Consider the following 17,339-nt stretch of genomic DNA (forward strand, 5'->3'; position numbering starts at 1 on the left):
CTCTGTCACCCTCTTTTCCTCTGGCCCTCAATCTTTCCCAGCATCAGTATCTTTTCCAATGAGTCAGTCATGTAGAAGTATTCTACACAATATTCATTATCAATACAACAATGATAATGCAATAGTAAGAACAATAATATCAGTGAATTTTTAAATGTTCGTAATCAAAGTGAGTATCCAATAGGAATGCGTATGATTTTATTTGAATGTCTAATTAAACAGCAACTAGATGATGTCTCCAAGTTAATCAAACTCTAAGAGCTTCCCTCATCAGGTTTCATCACTGAATGCCTAAGCTTCAGAAAAAAATCTGCAGAGTAGACATGTTATTTGAGAAATGGAGCAGAGAAGATACAGAGCAAAGTGAAACCTCTTTGTGTTGTGCAGTTTTATCACTGAAAGTGCCATCTGGCCAAGCAGATCAGAAAATAACCAGAGATCACCAGCTGGTAAATTTTACCTTTAAAAAAAAACAAGCAAAAGACTCAGTACTATCTATCAGTGCTGTAATCCCGGACTGTCATCAGTAAAATAGGTGGCAAACTGTCCCTATGAGTCATCTAGGCCAACAAAGACTCTCTCTGGCCTTTTAGAACTGGACCATGTGAGCTTGAAATTGAACCTTAGTGCAGAGGAACAGTGCATAGCTCCTTTAAAAGAGGATGTGGGAAACCAGATGACTCAAGCAGGTGGCACGGTTGACCTAAGAGTCTCGTTTCCACTCAAGTGTCAATGTCTGTCTGAGGAACCCTCCTCCCTACCTGCTAATTTGATTTCTTCAGTTCCCTTTAAAAATCCTGGCACCTTTCAAACCTGTTAGAGACAGATATAGAATGTTAAATGTGAAGCAGACCTTAGATTTCATCTGGTCAAATATTCTCATTTCACAGGTGAGAAAACAAAGGCTCAGAGAGGTAACACCTGAAGGCCCCAAAGCATGTCAGCAATACCGGAAGATCACCGATCTTCAGCTTTCCAGACGGTGTTTTCCCAGTATCTGCTGCTGCCTCAGCCATCCCTCATCCTTCAGTGCTCCCACACTGCCTGCGACACGTACACACTCAAATATCACTCAGGTAGGCACTAAGGTCTCCAGGAAGATAATAATCCCAGAGTGTTATTCACAGGAAGTGGACAGTACTTCCTTTATGCACTTTATACATATGAATGCATTAATCCTTACAATAACCCTGGAGGTAGCTACTACTATTATCCCTACACAGACACGAGTTTGAGCAAGCTCTGGGAGTTGGTGATGGACAAGGAGGCCTGGCGTGCTGCAGTCCATGCAAAAAGTCTTATACGACTGAGCTACTGAACTGAACTGAATGGTTGCACAGTATTGGAAATGGCTTCCCTGGTAGGTCAGTTGATAAAGAATCCGCCCGCAATGCAGGAGACCAGGGTTCGATCCCTGGGCTGGGAAGATCCCCTGGAGAAGGAAATGGCAACCCACTCTAGTATTCTTGCCTAGAAAATTCCATGAACAAAGGAACTTGGCAGGCTACAGTCCATGGAGTCATAAGAGTCAAACACGACTGAGTGACTAAACCAAAACCCAACCTGATGCCACTGAATTGTACATTTTAAAATGGTTAAAATGGTACATTTTATAATGGTTAAAATGGTACATTTTATAATATATATATTTTACCCCCAAAAAAGGTTCTAAAGGCCTTTTGGCAGTGACAGAGAATACTGGGGCAGTGTTTTCCAAGACTACAAGGAGCATATTTGGGTCTGGAACCTAAGCATCTTATTATAACTCAGTAAACATTTATTGTCACCTGTTACATCTAAGGTTCTATGCAAGTTATATCAGGGTATATAAAAATAATAAAGCCATAGTTTTCATTCTCAAAGAATAACTGGGAGGCAGCTTGGTTAATGAAAACACAAAGTCAAGAGAAGGAGCTGGGAATTCCTTAGCGATCCAGTGGGGTTAAGACTCTGTGTTCTCACGCCAAGGGCCCAGGTTCAATCCCTGGTTGGGGAACTAAGATCCACAAACTGCATAGCAAGGACAAAAAAAAAAAAAAAAAAAAAAAAGGAGCTGCTTTTTGTTGAACCATGACATTCTTAACACAGCCCCAGCAGCTGGCCTATAGTAGGAGTTTAATCAATGTCAGCTATTATTTTAACTATTATTTGACTCTTCTGAGACTTATTTTCCTCTTTGGTAAAACTGTTGTTTAGTTGCTAAGTTTTTTCTGACTTTATGCGACCCCACGGACAGTAGCCCACCAGGCTCCTCTGTCCATGGGATTTCCCAGGCAAGAATACTGGAGTGAGTCACCATTTCCTTTTCCAAGGGATCTTCCCAGCCCAGGGACTGAACCTTCATGTCTTACATTGCAGGCAGATTCTCTACCACTGAGCCACCTGGGAAGCCAGGTAAACCAGAGGCTTGAATTAGATAATCTGCAGACTATAACAGGAATAGGGATGGTCTTTCTCTGTTCTGTAGGTGAGTAAAGCAAGGCAGGACATTCTAGAATGACTGTTCTCACAGAATGAGAAAGTAGAAGCCTGGGCGACAATGTGTGGGCTTCGTTTTGAAATAACAGGCTTATGAGTTCTTCTGTGCCTGGGGCCACATAATCAGTGGTGCTGGAGTTGGCTTGTCCTGGCTCTCACAACTGCTGAGCCAGTTGTTAAACTTTCAAGGGCTTCCCTGGTGGCTCAGTGGTAAAGAATCTGCCTGCGATGCAGGATATGTGGCAGGAGCCATGAGTTCGATCCCTGGGTCAGGAAGAGCCCCTGGAGAAGGAAATGGGAACCCAGTCCAGTATTCTTGCCTGGGAAATCCCATGAACAGAGGAGCCTGGTGGGCTACTGTCCATGAGGTTGCAAAGAGTTGGACACGACTTAGTGACTAGACAACAACAACAAGTTGTTTAACAGCCACTATTAAAATTACATGGCCGCTATGTATGCTATGGCAGTTCTCAGCCATGTCTGACTCTTTGTGACTCCATGGACTGTAGCCTGCCAAGCTCCTCTGTCCATGGAATTCTCCAGGCAAGAAGACTGGCGTGGGTGGCCATTTCCCCCTCCAAGGGACCTTCCTGACCCAAGGATTGAACCTGGGTCTCCTGCACTGCAGGCGGATTCTTTCCCATCTGAGCCAACAGGGAAGCCACCAGGGAAATTGCATGACGTGAACTTACAATTCAATAAATTCCATTTAAAATGAAGTGACAAATACTCAACACATCATTTCCTAATGATTTCTTTACTTTGGCCATTATCTCTGTTTTTTAAGTTATGTACATCAACTGCATTTGAATGGTAGAAAGGGTAAATAACAGCTGTGCTACTGTGCATTCATCTTTTCCCAAGTCCTCGTTCAGTGATGTCAGGTGAGTAGCCTGAAATCTGTCAAGGTAGGAGTATGTAACACTGTAGATATCCACAAACACAACAAATCAGTCTTCAACCTCTCCCAAGGCTGGTTGTTAAACATTTACCAGTGCACCCCTGGCTTGAACCAACATACACATTTGGACTCTCTTGAAAGGACCAACTTTTGCTCTCAGACAGAAGAGCATAGTTGCCATCTGACTGCATGTAACTCCAGGACACATGAAGACACAGACTATTAGATGTGGCCCTCTTCTCCTCTAAAGTAAAATAAATCATTCGGAGTGTCTGGCTCACAGCCAAGGAGCTCTCGTGTTCGATTCTTCATCCCTTGCTTACAAGAGCTAATTACAGTGAGGGGTGTGCAAAGCAACAGTGCTTTGTGTTCCAAGTGAAATAATGGCTTAGTCACCCCTGAGAGTATGAAGGCCCTGTACTTCTCCTCAGTGCAGTGAACACAAATCCCAATCTGATGGCATGTGACTTTTTCTTTTCCTAAATGAATCAGACTTTGTGAATAGAAATGTAGCCTTCCTCCGCCCACTCCGGCGCAGCCAAGCCAGTTAGCATATTTTCTGTTTCTCTAGTTGAATTGACTCATCGATAGTTGTAGAAGCCTGTTGGTTCACATGTTCAGTTCTGATACTGTCACTGAGAAATGAAATCCTTACTTTGCAAACTCACTGATTACATAGCATAAATTTGATTTTGTTTTTGTGTAGAGAAAACCCACTCCCAAGATAGAGAACTGAGACCTGGGCTCAGAAAGGGAATCTTTTCTCTCCAGGTTTCTGGGGCAAAATTCGATCAGTGAGTCGACCTGTTGGAGGTTTCAGTGCTTCCTTTTCTGTGGACCCAGAACATTGCAGGATGGGTTTGAGCTGCATACCAGGCCATGCCTGAACTTATTTTAGGGCCTAAAATGTATAGGCGTCAAGACCCTAAATGTTGACCAACACTGGTGCTCCCTAAACTATATCAGCTACGGCTGATTCAAAATAAGTGTTTCAATAACAGTGGAGGGCAATGTAGAATTTTGGATAAGCACATATCCATGACTAGAGCCAGACTGCTTGGGTCTGAATTACAGCTTTCCCATTTATCAGTTTTGTGACCTGGGGCCAGTCACTTAAAATCTGTGTCTCAGTTTCATCATCTGTAAAAAAGGAATAATTAATAATAACTACCCTCATAGGGTTGGTGTGAAGATTAAATACCTTAAAATTTGTAACATGCTTAGAGAAGGGCTTAGTACATAGTAAGTGCCATATAAATGCTAGTTATAACTAGAACACTGACATGCTTTCTAATCGTTTTTGGATTGAAAATTTGTTAATAGGTTAATTGAAGGCAAATTTTTCCTTATTCTTTTTCTTATTTACTTCCAGATACCTTAAACATATGATTTCACTCTGGGACACTAGGCAGGTGCCTTGCAGTGCAGTTTCAGAAGCAAATCATCAACCGGTCCTTACGTAGCCTGGGCCTGGAATTCAAAGGACATTCTGGTGGTTAGGAGTCAGGGCTTTAAAGTCAGACACAGAGAATTCTTTTGGCTTTTTGTTCACTTTTTATTTTTAAATAATTGTGGACTTACAGAAAAGTTGCAAAAATATAGGATTCACAACTACCCTTTATCCAGCTTACCCTGGTGTTAACATCTTTCATAACTATAGTACAATTATTAAAGCCAGTTAACAAATGTAGAAACAAGTCTGTTAACTAGATTATAAATCTTTTTCTCTTCTTTTGTTTTTTTATTTTTTAAATTATGAAAGTACGATAACACATTTACAGGAGACTTGGAAAATACAGAACATAGTTACATATAGTTCCACTATATATCATAGTTACTTTTATAAGTAGATGAATTAAGATTTTTTAGTTGGAGTTTGAATATCAAGCTCTCAAATATTAATAGAATGGACAGAAAATAGAAGGATAGTATATCTGAAAAGCACTGTGAACCAATTGAACATAATTAAGTAAATCTTTTTGGGAGGGCACAGAGAAAACCTAGTTTCACAGTCAAGGATTGAACCCATGCCCCCTGCAGTGGAAGTGTGGAGTCTTAACCACTGAACTGCCAGGGAAGTCTCTAAACTATAAATCTTATTCAAATTTCAGCAGTTTTCCATCAAAGCCCAGGATCCAACACAAGATTTTACATTGCATTTAATTGTTGTATCTTCTTAGTATTCTCCAGTCCATAGCAGTTGCTCAGACTTTGCATTTCTATCCTGACCTTGACACTATAGATGAGTATCGGCTAAAAGTATTTTATATAATGTATCAGAGTTTGGGTTCATTGGATAGTTACTTGTGATTAGATTGAAGCTTGCCCTTTTGGTGGAAGGCCCACAGAAATGATGTGTCCTTGTTGTAGAGGCTTTCCCAGATAGCTCAGTTGGTAAAGAATCCGCCCGCAATGCAGGAAACCCCGGTTTGATTCCTGGGTCAGGAAGATCCACTGGAGAAAGGATAGGCTGCCCACTCCAGTATTCTTGGGCTTCCCTTGTGGCTCAGCTGGTAAAGAAGCCGCATATAATGTGGGAGACCTGGGTTTGATCCCTGGGTTGGGAAGATCCCCTGGAGGAAGGAATGGTTACCCACTCCAGTATTCTGGCCTGGAGAATTCCATGGAGTGTATATATAGTTCATAGGGTCGCAAAAAGTCAGACACGACTGAGCGACTTTCACTTTCACTGCCGTATCATCTAGGGGGAAGAGGAGGTTAATATGTCTTTATTAATGGTGATATTAACTCTGATTACTTGGTTAAGGTTTCTTCACTGCAAAGTTATACACTGTTTTCTAGAATAGAAGATATTGTTAGCAACCTTAGAATAAAGGAAAAAAAATTTTTTGGCATGCCAGAGCTTCTGTAACAAACTTTATATTTGCATCCTGCTGTATGAAAGATTTTATACATATTACCCAATATTTCAATGTGCTTTATTATTTGAAGTAAAAGAGACAGAACTACCTTATAATTTGAGTAACAGCTCAAATGAAAAATCATTTTGGTTACTTCTATGCAATGCTCATTTGAACTGGGTCTAAAAGCTTTATCATGGAATAACAGACCAATGGAACAATATTGTAAACTTAACATGTATAAAGGAAATTTTGCACTGTAATGAACACACGAGACAAAGGGGAAAAAAAAAACCAAACAGTGAGGCCTATGTATTAGGTATGTGCCACGTATAGTCATTAAATGTAAGTAAGTCTTTGGGTGGAAAAAAATTAAGCCAGTGAAAGAGGCTGGAAATCCATATGGAGGAATGATAATACTGTAAATGCAAAATATCAGAGCTTGCTATTCTGGGCATATGTGGCAATATATAACATAATATACATAATCAAGCCCATATCATCTTCACACACAGTATAGTTCATTTTCAGAATTCAAGAGCTAGTCCTCTCAGAAGACATCAGCAGGCTAACCTGACATCATTGCATTAGAAAGTGAAAATGTTAGTCACTTGGTCGTGTCCAACTCTATGAGACCCCATGAACTGTAGCCTGCCAGGCTCCTCTATCCATGAGATTTCCCAGGCAATAATACTGGAGTAGGTTGCCATTCCCTTCTCCAGGAGATCTTCCCAATCTAGGGATGGAACCCGGGTCTCCTGAATTGCAGACAAACTCTTTACCATCTGAGCCACCAGGAGGTTACTTTTAAGGAGAATTGTATTACCTTTGCTTTGTTTTCTACCAACAGATTATATGTAGCTTAAGGTAAGCACGTATTTTATATTAGGAGTAAATAATGAAAAAAATCGAATTATGGTATTTTAAGCTATTGTTCTCTAGTGAAGACTTAGGAGAGAAAGAAAGAATAAATGTGGGGTGATACTAGCTAACACTTGGGTGCTTGCCATATGCTAGGCACATTCACTAACTGCAAGTGTTAATTAATCTAATTTTCATAACAATTCTATAGTATGTTTACCATAATCATCACCTCCACTTTACACATGAAGAAACAAGTACAGAGAGCCTAGATACCTTGAACAACATCACACAGCTAGTTAAGTGTCAAATTGGGATTTGAACCTGCAAGGTTGCTCTAGGATACTGAAGTTCTTGTCTGCCACAAAGCATGGTACCTCAAAAGGCTAATAACCTTTGAGATTCATACAATTTTCTTCTTCTAATACTATGATATAGTATTATATGTGTTTAAAATATCAGTTCAGTCCAGTATATGTGTTTAAAATATCAGTTCAGTTCAGTCACTCAGTTATGTCCAACTCTTTGCAACCCCATGGACTGTAGCACACCAGGCTTCCCTGTCCATCACCCATTTCTGGAGCTTGCTCAAACTCATGTCCATCAAGTCAGTGATGCCATCCAACCATCTCTTCTTCTGTCAACCCCTTCTCTTGCCTTCAGTCTTTCCCAGCATCAGGGTCTTTTCAAATGAGTCAGTTCTTCACATCAGGTGGCCAAAGTATTGGAGCTTCAGCTTCAACATCAGTCCTTCCAATGAATATTCAGGACTGATTTCCTATAGGATTGGCTGGTTTGATCTCCTTGCAGTCCAAGGGACTCTCAAGAGTCTTCTCCAACGCCACAGTTCAAAAGCATCAATTCTTCAGCGTTCAGCTTCTTTATGGTCCAACTCTCACATCCATACATGACTACTGGAAAAACCATAGCTTTTGACTAGATGGACTTTTGTTGGTAAACTAATGTCTCTGCTTTTTAATATGCTGTCTAGGTTGGTCATAGCTAGTTATATATTTTAAATATACTGTATATAAAATTTTTAATATACCACAAATTGAAAAAAATATATATATATATTCTGCCTCTTCAATATGTGACAAATCAATATTTCTGGCATTTGCATTTTTTCCCTTTTTACTCCTTTCAACACCGCTGCATCTCTATACACTCTAAACCACAGAAATGAGTCCTCCACCATATATCCAGGCCTGGATTGTTTTCTAACTGGCTTATGAGTTGGGAAGTTCTATGGAGACAAGGATCAAGTCCTGGATGTACAGCCCATTCCTCACTGGACACTAGGACAGAGTGATCGTGAGAGCTCACGTTTATGGACCACCTCGTGTGTGTCTGGCAATAGTCTAAGTTTGTCATAGTCATACTCTCATTCCTCAGAACTGCCTCTGAGGCACATGTCATCATTACCCTCATTTCACATGTGGGGAAACTAAAGTTAAGGGATTATCCCTAGTCAGCCAGCTGTTGCTGCTGCTGCTGCTGCTAAGTCACTTCAGTCGTGTCCGACTCTGTGTGACCCCACAGACGGCAGCCCACCAGGCTCCTCCGTCCCTGGGATTCTCCAGGCAAGAACACTGGAGTGGGTTGCCATTTCCTTCTCCAATGCATGAAAGTGAAAAGTGAAAGTGAAGTCGCTCAGTCGTGTCTGACTCTTCACAACCCCATGGATGGCAGCCTACCAGGCTCCTCCGCCCATGGGATTTTCCAGGCAAGAGTGCTGGAGTGGGTTGCCATTGCCTTCTCTGAGTCAGCCAGCTAGTGAAGGGCAAATCCAAGATTTCAACCAAAGTATGTTCAACACCCAAATTGCTGACTCGACCGTTAGGATATGCTACATGCTGGCTGGTGCTAAATACATGGCAGATACTCAATAAATGCTTGTTGACTGATTCATTGATTGATGCTTCATTTGTTTAGTTTGGTTTTTTTTTGTTTTTTTTTTTTTGGCTATGCTGGGTCTTGGTTGCTGCTCTGGCTTTTCTCTACTTGTGGAGAGTAGAGGCTTCTCTCTAGTTGCAGTGCTCAGGCTTCTCATTGTGATGGCTTCACTTGTTGCAGAGCACGGGCCCTAGGGTGTGCAAGCTTCAATAGTTGCAGCACATGGGCTCGGTTGCAGCACTGTGGGTCTTCGGCTCCAGAGCACAGGCTCAATAGTTGTGCCTGAGCTTAGTTGCTCCACAGCATGTGGGATCTTCTCAGACCAGGGATCAAACCTGTGTCTCTGCTTTGGCAGGTGGACTGTTTACCACTGAGCCACCAGGGAAACCCTGGTGGCTTTTTGATGAAGGAGTGAAGATAAAAAAAAAATCAGAAATATGCAGAAAGAGACAGTTAATAACATGGAAGTGGCCAGAAAAATAACTGAGCTGAGAGTTAGTGACCAAGTAGAGATGAATGCTGGGAGTGCAGGGGAGAGGCAGAAAAGACAGTGACTGCCTTGGCTGATGTCTTGGTTGGAAGTCACACTGGCCTCATGCAGAGATTATGCTACTACATCCATCTAGTGTGACTGGAGACCACAGATTGCAGTTTCCATCCTGTCTCCCTAAACTCCAACAAACTTAGATTTTGTTTAATCTTGGAGTTTCAGTTTCATTCACTATGATGGGATAAACTATTCTCTGGGCCTTAGGAAGATAGAAGTGAACAAAATAGATAAAAATTTCTATCCTCATGAAGCTTATGTTTTAATTGGAGGGATACAGACAATAAACGTAATAAATAATTATATAATAGCATTAAGGTGGCAAAAGTTGTAGAGCAGTGTAAGGGAGACTAGGAGGGGTCGGGGCTGGAGGGGGTGTGGTCAGAATAGATTTTACCTAAAGTGTGGCATTTGAGCAATTATTTAAAGGAGATGAGGTTAAAAGAAAGAAAACAATAAGAATAGAAAGACCTATATTACCAGAATAGAGAAGTTAAGAGTGAATGTTATATAAGAAAATTACTACTGAGTAGTTGAGTACTTTTATAGAGGAAAAGTAACTTGTAGCTTTCCCATTCTTCCCTGGGAGGTCTGGGAGATGACAAAGCATCTATAACTTAATTTTCATTTCAATTTCCACCCCAAAGTGGTGGTGGTAGCATACTTTCGAACCTTCAGCTTTGTTTGTTCATGCCTATACTGTTTGTGAGTCTGTGCATGAAGTGGGTTGTTCTTATGACCACGTAACTGTAAACCACAAAATGACAATGAGAATTACCACAGAACAGCAAAGACTGTCTTTCTGTACATTAATCAAATGAAGCACAAAATTGGTAGATATGTTTTCAAGTATAATCTAAATATTTATCTTTTTATAATATACAAAAAATACTGCTAAAACAATTCCTTAGACAAGGAATATATAAACTTGAGTGTGTTTCTCAATTTTTATTCTGATAACTATTATTGAGTTCCTACCATGGCAGATATCAAGCAAAGAGTTTTACTATATGTAAAATTTTGTTTAGTTTATTCACTCACTTCAACAACGACTGAGCCCTCTCTTGTGCCAGGCATCATTCTAGACACAACAGGGAACAAAACAGAGAAAAATCCCTGATCTTATGGAAGTGGATATATAACAGACCATGTGGTAATAAATGCTATAGCAAAATCAAACCAAACTAAAGTGGGTAGAGAATGCTGTTGAATGGGGGTGAGGGGCTGTTAATTTATTATAGGGTGATCAGAGAAGTTCTCTATAATAGGGTGACAGTTGGTTTTCTGGGGAAAAATATGTTTCTAGGCAGGGGATACAGCAAAAATAAGAACATGTCTAGTATTTGACTCTATAAGTATTATTTCATAGGAACCTGAAGGCTCCAGTATATTATTATTACATATGCGTCCATATCACATCAGTAACAAAGAGCAAAGCCAAAAGACAACTCCAGGTCTATTAACCTCAAAATCCATGCCCTATTCTTCCAAAATACCATTTGATTTACTCATCCTACCCCAAAGACTTGCTCTTTTAAAAGACTGGCAGAGCATAAGACTACCAGGAATTAATTGATGCTGCTGTTATTTCTTTAATTTACTCTAGCCTTAGGCACGTTACTGACATTTGCTCTTCTCCAGAGCCTGTAAAATGGGGTTCGGGTAATTAACAACCCAGAACAACTGTTATGAGAACTAATTAGTTTCTGCTTACAAAATACTTTGAACATTAACAATAAGAGTGTCTTCACTCCAAGTATTACATTATCCTCCCAATGGAACTCTAGATACCTCCATTCCCCTCCTACCCCAAATGCTCCCCTAGTCATTCTCAGATTTCCCTCTGTTGAAAAAAAATTACCTAGCTATTAAAATCAGAAGTCCAAGAGTTAAAGTCATTTTTAACTCCTTGCCCTTCACGAACATACATTCCTGAGTCCTATTCATTCTACCTCCAAAATGTATCTTATATCCATCCACATCTCTCCATCTTCAATGCCACCAATCTACTTCAACCCACTATCCTCTCTTGCATGGAACATTGCAATAATTGGCCAGTTGGCCTCCTCTTTTTCCATCTTTTGCTCCTTTCCAGTGCATTTGCCACACAAAAGCCAAGAGTGACCTTTGAAAAAGAGAGATCAAAACATATCATTTTCCTACTTAAAACCGTTCAATGACTGCCTATTGCAGACAGGATAAAGTACAACCCTCTACCAACTCGTCCCTCGTCTTACCCAGGACTTTCCTGATCTAAGCACTGAAAGTCTCACATTCTCAAAAACTCCCCAGTTCTGGACAATAGAGGTGACTGATCACATTAAGCACGTGGAGTGGCTCCTCCCGGCCTCAGGGCCTCATCTCATGCGCTGTCCCCTCAGTCACTATACCCTTTGCACACTGGCCTTCGTCAGGTCCTAGAATGTCACTTTCCATTCTCAAGGCCTAGATAATTAGGCCCTTCTTCCAAGGCTGAGCGCCGAAGAATTGATGCTTTTGAACTGTGGTGTTGGAGAAGACTCTTGAGAGTCCCTTGGACTGCAAGGAGATCCAACCAGTCCATTCTGAAGGAGGTCAGCCCTGGGATTTCTTTGGAAGGAATGATGCTGAAGCTGAAAGTCCAGTACTTTGGCCACCTCATGCGAAGAGTTGACTCATTGGAAAAAACTGATGCTGGGAGGGATTGGGGGCAAGAGGAGAAGGGGATGACAGAGGATGAGGTGGCTGGATGGCATCACTGACTCGATGGACGTGAGTCTCAGTGAACTCTGGGAGTTGGTGATGGACAGGGAGGCCTGGCGTGCTGCGATTCATGGGGTTGCAAAGAGTCGGACACAACTGAGTGACTGAACTGAACCGATCCCCTTGATCTGGAATGCTCTTCCTGTAGCTGGATTTTTCTCATCCTTGAAAGCTCCAGAAAGGCCTTCCCTGATTCAGGTTACCTCAACAGGTCGTATCTGCTATTGTCTATTATAGCATTCTTTTGCTTCCTTCCTAGAACTTATTTGTCTTGATTCATTTATCATTTTACCTATTTATCGTCCATTTCCTACCATTAGAATGTAAGAGGGCAGGAACCTTGTTGGCAGTGTTCCCTGTGGTATCCTCCAGCACACGGCATATGGCAAGTGCTCAGAAAATATTTATTGAACCCGCATGTTAGTCTTGAGCCTCACCCCAACCCAACAACGGGACCCGTGCCCTGTAGAGACAGAGATCAAGGTCTTACAAACAGCAGAAGATCTTGGTGACCTAGCTCCCCACCATTCCCACCCCTACTGGTGACAACGACCTGACCTCATAAGAACCTCGAAAAAAATGTTGGTTTCTCTGAAGGCCTAGAGAGGTTAAAGGACTCGCCCGGGGTTACATACTCAGTTTGCATTTAACATTGGGAAAGGTAAAACCAATATTTCCTGCATGAATTTAAATTTCAAAGGATCTCAGTGTAGGAAGAAACCTCTAGATCCCATTTGCTTTGATCTTTCAAAGAAGACTCTATAGTTTGCAAGCTATAACACAAGGAATATAGCCAGTATTCTGTAGTAACAATAAATGGAATATAACCTTTATTTAATTAATTTTTATTGGCGTATAGTTGCTTTACAGTGTTGTGTTAGTTTGGAATATAACCTTTAAAAGTTGTGAATCACTATGCTGTACCTTGTAACTTAAGTAATAACTGTAATCAACTATATTTCAATTAAAAAAAAATGAAAAAAGACTCTAATCTCTATTTAAAAGATACGACATCTGGAGCCAAGAAAAATAAATGACTTTTCTAAGGTCATACAGCTATTGAAAGGCAAGGAAAAACTTCATTCTTAGTTGGTTTCTGGTTTTATATCTTTTTTAATTCTGGACTTTGTACAATCACATGATCAAGTATCTTTTCCGCATTGAGTAGGTCAACAAATGCTTTAAAACAGAGAAAACAAAGTGGATGCAAAGATACCTCAGGAGTGACAAGTTGGTTTTTTTGTGTGTTTTTAGTTGCTAAGTCATGTCTGAGTCTTTTGCAACCCTATGGACTGTAGCCCTCCAGGCTTCTTTGTCTGTGGGACTTCCCAGGCAAGAATACTGGAGTGGGTTGCCATTTCCTTCTCCAGGGCATCTTCCCAGGCCAGGGATCAAACCTGCATCTCCTGCATTGGCAGGTGGATTCTTTACTACTGAGCCCCCAGGGAAGCCTTTAAACAGTTGCAAGGCTTTTGTTCCTGATTTATTAATTCATTCAACAATTATCTGAGTCTCTGCTATTTACCATGAATTGTTCTGCATACTGGATAGATAGTAAAGAATAAAACAAAGAAATCCTCTGCCCTCCTAGAGCTTACATTTTTGTGTGGGCCACAGAAGATAACAAAGTGATCAAAGTGCTATCAAGAAAAATAAAGCAGAATAAGGAGAGAGTGACAGATGAGGAGCACAGCTGCTTTAAATAAGATGGTTGGGGCAAGACACTTCAGCAAGATGCCACTTGAGCAGTGATCTGAGTGAATTCAGGGCAGACACTAGAGGAAGAATGTCCCAGGCCAAGGGGAACAGAAGCGCAAGGGCCCTGAGGCAGCATAGGGCTTGGCTTGTTCTGGGGAATGCCCAGGGGCCCTGTAGTTGGAGAGGAGGAAGCCGGAAGGAGGAAGAAAGGTCACACAGGGACATGGGACCAGATCCTGGTGGCAACTGCTCTTCCCTTTTAAACTGACACGTCTTTATAAAGCAAATATTTGCAAAGCTAGGCCTTGGGGAGGGGCGTTTTATTGAATGTGTTTCAATATGTTAACAAACGCCACAGGATTCGCTTTTCTTCCATTTCTTGTTGTTAGAATGTTAATCTGTTTAAATCCTTTCAGCTCCACTGGTTTGGAAATCAGTCATCTAGCGCTTGGAGCTAAAAAAGGAGACCAATACATTTCCACAAAGCAGATAGGGCCACCCCTACAGCCCAAGGTCTCAGTAGAAAACCTAGCTATTGTTCAGCCGATAGTTTCATGTTGGTTTCTAAAAATAAGAACCTGAGTCATCCTTTCAGTCAGAGAGAGAACTTTATTCCTTTTACCCCCTTGGCTCCGGCTTGGTTAAGGTTACTCAGCAGTGGGTGGACAGGTCTGTCTGCTCCCTCACTGTGGGCGGTGTGGCAGTGAGGGAGAAAGGTGAGCTGACTGGGAAGTCAGGCCTAAGCCAAATCCTGTTCTCACCACACTCACTAGACGTTTTTATTTTTTGGTCGCACAGCTTGTAGGATCTTAGTTCCCCAACCAGGGTTCTGAGTTAATTTCAGGATACTGGGATTGACTGTGTTAAACATGATCAAGGCCATAGTTTCCACATTCATGAGATCATGCAGTTTTCATGTCATGACATCATGATACACAACATAGCATCCATAAGAACATAAACTCTAGACTCGCTGCTAGGGTTCAAGTCTTGCCCCTGCCACTTTCTTTCAATGTGGTCTTGGGCAAGTAGTTATTTAACCTCTGTGCTTAGTTTTCTCATTTGTAGAGCATCTCTTTCATAGAATTGTTGTGAGGATTGAATCAAATATTTATAAAATGTTTATAATAGGGCCTGGCATTGAGAAGTACTATACAAGTGCTTGTTAAATATATTTCCTTCATCAACTATCAGCAGAGCTGCTCAGTTCAGTTCAGTTCAGTCGCTGAGTCGTGTCCGACTCTTTGCGACCCCATGAACCGCAGCATGCCAGGCCTCCCTGTCCACCACCAACTCCCAAAGTTCACTCAGAATCACATCCATCGAGTCAGTGATGCCATCCAGCCATCTCATCCTCTGTCGTCCCCTTCTCCTCCTGCCCCCAATCCCTCCTAGCATCAGAGTCTTTTCGAATGAGTCAACTAGAAGTAGCAAAAGTGAGTCACTTAAGGCTTCTCTCCTTCCCCAGCCCAGTCTACCCTCTTATTAGACAGTGGCGTGGATTTTTCCAAAACTTAACATCCTACAACATTTAAAAGGGAACAAAAAGATGACCAATAAAAACTAAGCTTTTCTCCCACCCAAGGCATCCACACACTGGTCTTCCAGAAGTAATCACTGATTACTCTTGTACATCTCCCTAAGACTGACTGTACATAGACAATAGCATGGATATTGCTGTGATAATATATCATGTAAACCATTTTCACAGATATGTTTTTAACACAGATGAGGCCATGGTATTCTGTTCTCTACCTTGCTGTTTATTGGAGATCCTTTCGCATTAGCACATTGAGAACTGCCTCATTCTTTTTGACGGCGATGGAGTATTCCACTGAATGTGTCTATCATATTTATTACTGATACATATTTAGTTTTCAAGTTTTTCTATTACAATCAATAATATGATTACCCTTGAACATGTATTCTTTTCCATGTCTGTGAGTATATCTGCAGGAATTTCTAGAAGTGGAATTGCTTAGCCAAAAACTATGTATAGTATTGACACCTATTACTAAGTTGTCTTACAAGGAGGTTGTATCAATTCACACTCTCTCTACCATATCAGTTCAGTCAGTTCAGTCGCTCAGTCGTATCCAACTCTTTGCAACCCCATGAATTGCAGCACGCCAGGCCTCCCTGTCCATCACCAACTCCCGGAGTTCACTTAAACTAATGTCTATCAAGTCAGTGATACCATCCAGCCATCTCATCCTCTGTCGTCCCCTTCTCCTCCTGCCCCCAATCCCTCCCAGCATCAGAGTCTTTTCCAAAGAATCAACTCTTAACATGAGGTGGCCAAAGTACTGGAGTTTCAGCTTTAGTATCATTCCTTCCAAAGAACACCCAGGACTGATCTCCTTTAGAATGGACTGGTTGGATCTCCTTGCAGTCCAAGGGACTCTCAAGAGTCTTCTCCAACACCACAGTTCAAAAGCATCAATTCTTTGGCGCTCAGCTTTCTTCACAGTCCAACTCTCACATCCATACGTGACCACTGGAAAAACCATAGCCTTGACTAGACGGACCTTTGTTGGCAAAGTAATAGTGCCTATTTTCCCACCCCTTCACCAAAATTATTGATTATTTCAAAGTTTTTATCTTTGCTGTAAGTCTGACTTCAACCTTCTGATATCAATATGGTCATTCATACTAGCAAGAGTGACAGTGGAAATAAATAGGAATGCTCTTAGTCATGATTGTGCAGACAAATTGACCTCTGGAAATCAGGATCCTCTAAGGCATGGTTAGCTAAATGTGGCTTCTATCTCATTCTATATAGGAAAACTGTCAATGCAAGAGTGTGAAGACTCACATATAAACAAGAAGGACCTACAATAACCTATAATGGAAAAAGAATCTAAAAGAGAAGATAAATAGGGACTTCCCTGGTGGTCCAGTGTCTAAGACACTGTGCTCTTAATGCTGGGGGCCCAAGTTTGATCCCTGGTCAGGTAACTCCTTTCAGTGAACCAAATGCTGCAGCTAACAGTTGCATGCCGCAACTAAAGATCCTGCATCCCGCATGCCACAATGAAGATCGAAGATTCCCTGTGCTGCAACTAAGATTCAGTGCAGCCAAATAAATATTTTTTAAAGAGAAGATAAATATATCTTCAGATATATTATATATTCATATATATATAATATATCTGAATCACTTTGGCATACAACACTGTAAATCAACTATATCTCAATAAAATTTTTTAAAATTAAAAAAAAAAAAAAGACTGCAAAGACTTGATGAGGACAGAGATTTCTCTAAAACCAAAACAATATTCCATAAGCAAATAAGATATATTCCACTTTGTTTAATGTAGATCCCCTAAGGTTTATATACCATGGGGACATATAA

General features: G+C 41.1%; 1 long non-coding RNA gene across 1 annotated transcript in view; it reads right to left on the bottom strand.

Moving 5' to 3' along the window:
- Window positions 1-564: 564 nt before the first annotated feature.
- Window positions 565-17,339, bottom strand: part of LOC129657222 (uncharacterized) — a 29,244-nt gene continuing 12,469 nt past the window's right edge. Inside the window, exons 3-4 of the long non-coding RNA XR_008716617.1 lie at window positions 4,756-4,849; window positions 565-813 (exon numbers count right to left, since the gene is read on the bottom strand). This is a non-coding gene — a long non-coding RNA (uncharacterized LOC129657222). The remainder of the gene's footprint in view (window positions 814-4,755; window positions 4,850-17,339) is intronic.

This window comes from Bubalus kerabau, chromosome 7, assembly GCF_029407905.1.
Source record: "Bubalus kerabau isolate K-KA32 ecotype Philippines breed swamp buffalo chromosome 7, PCC_UOA_SB_1v2, whole genome shotgun sequence".
Lineage (NCBI taxonomy): Eukaryota > Metazoa > Chordata > Mammalia > Artiodactyla > Bovidae > Bubalus > Bubalus kerabau.